Raw genomic sequence first — 8,517 nt, 5'->3', positions numbered from 1 at the left:
TCACCACTCTCTCTTTCCCAAGGTATTTCTACTGTCCCCATTGATAAATCCATATTTACCAGTATTTTATCTTAGTTTTAATACATTTGATAGAGAAAACATGTTAGAAAAAGTCATGAAAATAAGAGAATGTTCAAAGTCTTTTCTAAATACATAGTTGTTTAGATTTTATGAATTTTCTATATAGGAATTAATGATTCAATAGGAAATTCTGAGCTAAATTCATAAGGCTGGAAGATTAAGAGAGAGATAGAAGAAAAGTAGCAAAAATTGGAATTAAGGAATAAGGTCTATGAAACAAGAGTTGGGCGTTATCACTTTTATTCACAAAAGTGATTGTTCTAGAGCCTAATATTGAAGGATGACTTGCGCATTATCACTATCGCTAATGATAGTGATCGTTCCAGAGAGCTCTCAAGCATAGCAAGGTGCGCGTTATCACTTTTGCTCACAAAAGTGATCGTTTCAGAGAAGCCTTTAAGAAAGTAAGTTGGGCGTTGTCACTTTTGCCCACAAAAGTGATCGTTCCAGAGAAGCCTCTAGGAAAGCAAGTTGTGTGTTATCACTTTTGTTCACAAAAGTGATCGTTTCAGAGAACCTTCCATCACTGCAAGCTGCGTGTGTCTCCTATTGTTCACGAAAGTGAACATGCACAAACCTTTAACCTCTGCGTTGCTACTTTTATGAAGAATAGTGATCATTCCAATCCTAAAGATTATCAGAAAGGCCTCTGCTTGGCTACTATAGTGAAAAATAATGACCACGCCAGAAAGGCGGGAATTCTATAAATACGAATTAGCTCAGATCTGTTAGGATCTTTTTGTTCATTTTTACTTTCCATTTGTTTTTTGGTGTTGAGAGAGTGTGAGAGAGAGATTGGGGATAAACATCAAGCTTCAAATCTTGAGGAATCGGATTAAAGATTGACTTGAAGATAATTCTTCGTTCATCTTTTTCTTCTCTCTCTCTCTCTTTTCATTTTGTAATGGTTGCTTAAACTATTTGTAGTTAGGGATTGTGGATCTGAAATGTAAGTGTTGAATTGATTTTGGATCTAAACTTTGAGTATTGGATTAGATTGAGTAGATGATTCTGTTAATCAAGTAGTTGTTCAATGGAAATTTGATTTACTAATCACAGAGAAACTTTTATCAAAGGAAGTTGAACTTGTTTCTCATATCTGAATCAATTACCAAGATTATTGATTTCTTAGGGATAAGACATCTTGATCTTGCAATCTTTTGGTTTACAATGCTTAATACAACATTTAATTGAACCAGATCTAAGGAATTAGAATGATTGAATTGAATGTTAGATTCACTGAGTTAAGGAATTAACCTTTTATTAATATATCGTGAAACTGATCATCATTCCATCTAAATACTTAAAAGTTTAGAAATTTATTGAATCAACACTGAAGTTTTGGTGAAACAAGTCCCTAATTATGTTTTCTACATCTGTTAAATACACATTTTCATTATCTTTGTTCTATTCTGTTTTCTGAGTGTAATATTTGTTGCTTTTGCTTCCAAACTTCAACTGAATTTCATAAGGTCAACTACTTGTTAACTTGTGAAGTGATATTTGAGAATTTTACTCCCTGAGGACGATATTTGGGACTCAAACACAGTTCTAACAATTTTATAACTTGCTACAATAACACTAGTACACTTGCTAGTCAATTTTACTTCTGTTGAGAAAATGACAAGTTTTTGGCGCCGTTGCCGGGGAATAGTTGTTTTCAATATCATTAATAACAGGAAAATAACTAGATTGAGCATTTGTTTTCTTTAATTTTCTGCAATATCAAAATTACATTTAGAATTTTCTATGTTATAATCAATTTAGTAGTTAACTCTGTACCTTCATAGTCTTATTTCTGATAAATTTTTGTATTTTTATAAGTAGTTTCATTATTTGCATATTGAAATAGTGCAGTTCTATATCTGTGTTTGTTTCTGAAATTGTGTACAAATTCTGTAGTTTTCAGATTTTTTTTCACATTTTCACTTTATTTTAACTGTATATGCATGGTAAAAACAAAAATAAGTCTACTCTTGTCTTTGATCCTGATATAGATAAAACATTAAGAAGATTAAGAAAAAAGGCTAGAGCAGAAAATTCTATAGAATGTGATAGTGACTTAGAAACTATACATTCTCCAAAAATTCAGATTACTCCTCTATAGAAAACACATTCACCTTTAGGACAGACAACTCCAAAAATTGAAATGGCAGAACAACATAAAATGAGAACACTAGGAGATTATGCAATTCCAAATATGCATGGCTATAATTCTTCAATAGTTAGACCAATCGTTCAAGCTAATCATTTTGAAATCAAACCAGCCTTACTTCATTTGGTACAACAGGATCAATTTTCTGGTGGAATTTCTGATGATCCTAATTTGCATATTTCTAATTTTTTGTAGTTATATGATACTATAAGAATGAATGGAGTGAGTGAAGATGCTATAAGACTGAGGCTATTTCCATTCTCTTTGAGAGACAAGGCCAAGTGTTGGTTACAAGCACAGCCTCAAGGGAGCATCACTACATGGACAGAACTTGTGAACAAATTTTTAACCAAGTATTTTCCTCCATCAGAAGCTACCAAACTAAGAGGGGAAATCACATCCTTTGTGCCACAGGAAGGAGAATTACTTTATGAAGCTTGGGAAAGATATAAAGAGTTGTTCAGAAGATATCCACATCATTGTATTCCAGAATAGATGCAGTTGGAAACTTTTTAGAATGGAATGAATGTAGTGACTAGAACCATGGTGGATGTAGCTGCAGGAGGTTCTTTCAGCATGAAATCCTTAGAAGAAGCTCAAAGAATTATTGAAATGATGGCTTCATCTATGTACCAGAATTCTAACTCAAGACATGCAGGGAGAAGTAACGGATATGAAGCTAAAGCTATAGAAACTTTTCTAACACAGAATTAGCTGCAGAATCAATTATTTTTTGAGCAAATAGCAGCTTTGACTCAGCAGATCAGCAATCTACAAGCTGGAAATGTTGCAACCAATCAATTGAATTGTGATTTTTATGGAGGGAATCATGTTAATAGTGCATGTGATGTGCCTACACCAGATCCATAAGAGCAAGTCAATTATATAGGGAATTATCAAAGACAACAACAATTTTTTCCTCAGCAATTATTTCCTCCTAGGTTCCAATATCCAAATAACAGGAATCAACAATTTCACAAATGGAATCCTCAAAATTCTGTTGTGAGAAACATTAATCCTTCTCTTCCATTTTTGAATGCAGGAACTTCACAACAACAACAGTATTTTTAAGGAAATTCCTCTACTCAACCTCAAAGAAGTCAAAATTCGTCCAGACCAATGAATGAAAGAATGAATGAGATTGAAGAGACAATGCTGCAGTTCATGAAGGTTACTCAAACTAGCATTAAAAATTAAGAAGCTTCCATAAAGAAGCTAGAAACTCAGATTGGATAGTTAGCTAAACAACTAGCAAATAGAGATGAGGGGAGATTTCCAAGTAACACAGTGATAAATCCAAAAGAGTAGTGTCAAGCTATAACAATGAGGAGTGGAGCTGTGATAGTGATCAAGTGGAATGTTTACAATCTTTTTTCCTCTCATTCCTAGCTTATTAATCCTCTTTTGTGCCTAATTGGTTTGAATTGGATCATTTTATGATATTTGAATTTCATTTGGGCTTTATTTAATTTTTCCAGCATTAGGCAAATTCTGATACTGTTTTGGTTTATAGGCCATATCTTGAGTTGTATAGCACATTTCATTATGATTCTTGATTTGTAGGAAAGCTGAGAGAAAGGCGCACAATTCCTATGCAGAGGTCAGAAACCAATTCTAATGATAAGATGTTGAAACTGGGCCTGAAAAAAGTCAGAAATATGCACTCGTAATTTCTGACCTTGGTGCAGTATTTGGGCCATATCTCAGTCCATAGATGTTTGTTTAAGCCTATTCTAGTTTCGTTTTGAAGCTAATATTTAGGGCTACAATTTTTCTTCATATCAGAAATCGAAACGGACAGATCTTCATGGCCAAAAATACCACACAATATCTTCTCAGATTCAGCATGGATACTGGGCAGCAATTACAAGCATAACTTTCCCTCCAAAATTCAAACTTGAACAAATAAGGATTCCAAAGATAGCTATTGAGTAGAGGATTAATGTAATTGAATAGTTATTAATTAGTTTTTATGTTTTGACCCTTAAAAAGGTCTGTATTTAAATTAGGGCAGCAGGTTGAAAAAGGGTTGGTTGTTTTTCGGGAGGAATAATACAAGTTTTAAGGTTTTTGTCTCTTCTTCTTTGCCTCTTCTCTTCTCTCACATTTTTACCTTTTGTTTTCCTCCATTAATGGAGGCTTATACTTTCATCTAATCCAAGGATTGAAAAAGGGTTGAGACATTCTTGAGGATCAGTTTTGCAATTCATTCGACAACAAATTCGATTTCATCTTTTCCTTTGTTTTCCTTTTGCTAATTAGATTTTCAAATTGAAGTTATTCATTTGGATTGATAATTGAGCAGTTGTTTGATTACATATTATTCAATTGATGTATGTAATTAATTTTTGAAGGAATGTGAATTAGATTTTCAGGTTTAAGGTCTAAGATTAATGGCATTGGTAAATTAAATTAACACAAATCAATTAGGTTTTAGAGGTTTCTGAACTTTGAGCGATTATGTGTTAATCGAATGCATGATGGTATTCATATGAATGCTTAATTTGAATTGAGGTTTCATTCGAATTTAATGTTAATCACTAATTTGTTGGCTGATGCATCTTATTGGAATTCGGTGATAGAATGGTCATAGTTCTTCTAAATTCTTGGATTAGAGTTTTCAATTCTTGTTAATTTTTCATTCTAATCAGTGTTATTTTATAAACCAAATCCCATCCAAATTCGTAATCGTATAACATTATCATCATTAGGAGACGACTCAAATTGCACCTCTTACTACATAATTTTTATGCAATTCAGTTTTTAATAATTTGTCCGAGCGCGACACTTGTGATCATCTAGTTAGTCCAAAACCTGCAGAAAAGAAAGTGAGTGATGCAGCAGAAAAAGGAAGAATAGAAAAGATCTGCAACAAGGAAATTTCAAGCTACTAAAGAAAGAACATTCAGAAAATAAGGTAAAAGCTCTTACAAATTTTGAGAGAAAGACAAAGAATCAGCTCTTTGAGGATGCTTGCAGACCAATTGATCCAAAAAAATATAAAAGGTTACCTTATCTTCAAAACGTGCAAAATCCTAAGCAAAAGAAGCAGTTTGAAAGATTTCTGAATGTGTTCAAGAAACTACAGATCAACATTCCTTTTGCAGAAGCATTGGAGTAGATGTCATCTTTTGCTAAGTTTATGAAAGAATTGCTTTCCAAGAAAAGGAAGTTGGAACATGACAAGACAGTGCCACTAATAGAAGAATGCAGTGCTATTTTTAAAAGAAAACTTCCTAAAAAACTCAAGGATCCAGGATCCTTCAGCATCCCTTGTAAAATTGGAAAATATACTGTGGGAAGAACTTTATGTGATCTAGGAGCAAGCATTAATCTCATGCCCCTAGCTATCATGAAGAGGTTGGGCATAGAAGAAGTGAAACTAACTAACATTACACTACAATGAGCTAATAGATCTTTCACTTATCCATATGGAGTTGTAGAAGATTTATTGGTTAAGGTTGACAAATTTATTTTTTCTGCAGATTTTCTTATTCTAGACATGGAAGTAGATGCAAATATACCTCTGATTTTGAGAAGACCATTCCTTGCAATTGGAAGAGCTCTTATTGATGTTCAAAAAAGAGTGCTCATGCTTAGAGTGCAAGATGAAAAGGTAATATTTAATGTTTTCGAAGAACTCAAGTATCCAATTGATGATAACTCATGTATGAGAGTGGATATACTGGATTCTCTTATTACTCCTTATCATCTTGATGAATTTGATGAAATTTCTATGTTGAGAGAAACCATAGCTGTAGGAAATACTAAATTTGTGATGCATAAGGAAGAACACCTTATGGAAATTATGTAGTAATTGGAAACTCTACCAGTCCTGACCCCTACAGAGAAACCAATCAAGGAAGAACTGAAAAAGGAAGTAGAAGAATAACAAACTCAAAAGTTAGAACTCAAGCAGCTGTTTTCTCACTTGATATATGCAATTTTTGGACCAAAATCATGAAAATCCAGTCATAATCAGCAATGAACTCAAGGAAGAAGAGGAAGAAAAATTGTTGAGAATTTTGAGAGCACACAAGTCAACAATAGGATGGAGCATATCAAACTTGAAAGGTATTAATCCAGCTTTTTGCAAACATAGAATTTTATTTGAAGATAAATTTAAACCAACAGCCTCAAAGAAAATTAAACCTTTCCATGAAGGAAGTGGTAAGAAAGGAGGTCATGAAATTATTAGACGCTGAGATTATATATCTTATTTTAGACAGCAGTTGGGTAAGTCCTATACAAGTGGTACCTAAAAAGGGAGGAATGATTGTGGTATCAAATGAAAAAAATGAATTGATACCTACAAGGACAATTACAGGCTGGAGGATGTGCATAGATTATAGAAGGTTGAATGATGTGACCAGAAAAGACCATTTTCCTCTGCCCTTTACAGATCAAATGTTAGAAAGGTTAGCTGGTCATGCATTTTATTGCTTTCTAGATGGATATTCTGGCTATAACTAGATTGTTGTGTATCCAATTGATCAAGAAAAGATAGCATTTACTTGTCCATTTGGAATATTTGCATATAGAAGGATGCCTTTTGAGCTTTGTAATGCTTCAGCCACATTTCAAAGGTGTATGCTTGCTATTTCTTCTGACTTAGTTGAGAAAATAATTGAAGTATTCATGGATGATTTTTCTGTGTTTGGAATTTTATTTGATGACTGCCTATCTAACTTGTCCATTGTTTTGCAAAGGTGCCAAGACACTAATTTGGTGTTGAATTGGGAAAAATGCCACTTTATGGTTCAAGAAGGAATAGTGCTTGGCCATAAGATTTCTGTGAGAGGAATGGAGGTTGATCAAGCTAAAATAGAAGTGATTAGTAAATTACCTCAACTTGTGAATGTAAAAGGACATCTTGATCTTGCAATCTTTTGGTTTATAATGCTTAATGCAACATTTAATTGAACCAGATCTAAGGAATTAGAATGATTGAATTGAATGTTAGATTCATTGAGTTAAGGAATTAACCTTTTATTAATATATATCGTGAAACTGATTGTCATTCCATCTAAATACTTGAAAGTTCATAACTTTATTGAATCAATACTGAAGTTTTGGTGAAACAAGTCCCTAGCTATGCTTTCTACATTTGTTAAATACACATTTTCATTATCTTTGTTCTGTTCTGTTTTCTGAGTGTAATATTTGTTGCTTTTGCTTCCAAACTTCAGCTGAATTTTGTCAGGCAACTACTTGTTAACTTGTGAAGTGATATTTGAGAATTCTATTCCCTGAGGATGATATTTGGGACTCAAATATAGTTCTAACAATTTTATAACTTGCTACAATAATACTAGTACACTTGCTAGTCAATTTTACTTCTGTTGAGAAAGTGACACTTATCTTCCACACCTCCAGTGTATCGTTGAACCATTCATAGCATATTTACAACCACATTTAACATGTCTCATTCACACACATTTCAATATAATCTACATTCATTACACTATACTCTATTCAATCTTTCCACCACACTCTCACCACAATCAATCAATATTCGTTTCATCATATTTAATCATGGAATTTCTACCAAAACATGCATATTTCGACATCCTATCTCAATCACATGGTCACACATAGCAAAATAAATGAAATCTAACAAAATGAGATAGGGTAGAGTTCCCCCTTACCTCAATTTGAAGACTCACAACGTGAATCAACAATAGAATTGTCCCCTACACAGGTTCCGTCCTAAATACACGAAGAATTTTCGTGAGAACTCAAAGAGAACCACGAAAATAGAGAATGGGGGTCGAGAAACCAAAACCCTAACCATAAAAACTTACCTTCAAACATCCAAAATGTGAATCCAACCTTCAATCTTGCTCCCAAACAGCTTTGGAGGCAATTTAATTAGTGAAATAAGGTTTGAGATTAAAAGAAATGAAGAAATTTCAAAGGGGATATGAGAAATGAAATTCTCCAAACCCTAAACCCTTTAAATCCCTTTCTGGTCGCAACACTCCTGCTACAGCGAGATACTCCCTTTGCGGCAGCGACACCCTCCCTCACTACAGCAAAAATCTCACAGAAAACTGCACTCTAGTTTCTATAGAATCTTGCTACAACGAGACCCTTTCGCTACAACTAGATTGCACGCAAAATTGCACCCCAAACTGTCGCTCTCTCGCTGCAGCGAGAACACCTTGCACCTTACACTTAGCCAAATTTTTAGTCCAATTTCCAATCATCTACAACAATTCTAGTTTCACCACAACCAATACACATGCTCATACTCGCATTTACACACTCATACAAGTTTA

The 8,517-nt window shown here is 33.7% G+C and overlaps 1 non-coding gene across 1 annotated transcript; it reads right to left on the bottom strand.

Moving 5' to 3' along the window:
* Window positions 1-2,614: 2,614 nt before the first annotated feature.
* LOC113856780 lies at window positions 2,615-2,721 on the bottom strand. The gene has a single exon (XR_003503013.1). It is a non-coding gene; the product is annotated as a small nucleolar RNA R71 (small nucleolar RNA).
* Window positions 2,722-8,517: the final 5,796 nt, after the last annotated feature.

The sequence above is a fragment of the Abrus precatorius genome, unplaced genomic scaffold (assembly GCF_003935025.1).
Source record: "Abrus precatorius isolate BTA unplaced genomic scaffold, Abrus_2018 Scaffold11, whole genome shotgun sequence".
NCBI classification, from domain to species: domain Eukaryota; kingdom Viridiplantae; phylum Streptophyta; class Magnoliopsida; order Fabales; family Fabaceae; genus Abrus; species Abrus precatorius.
This window is presented reverse-complemented; position numbering and strand designations above follow the sequence as displayed.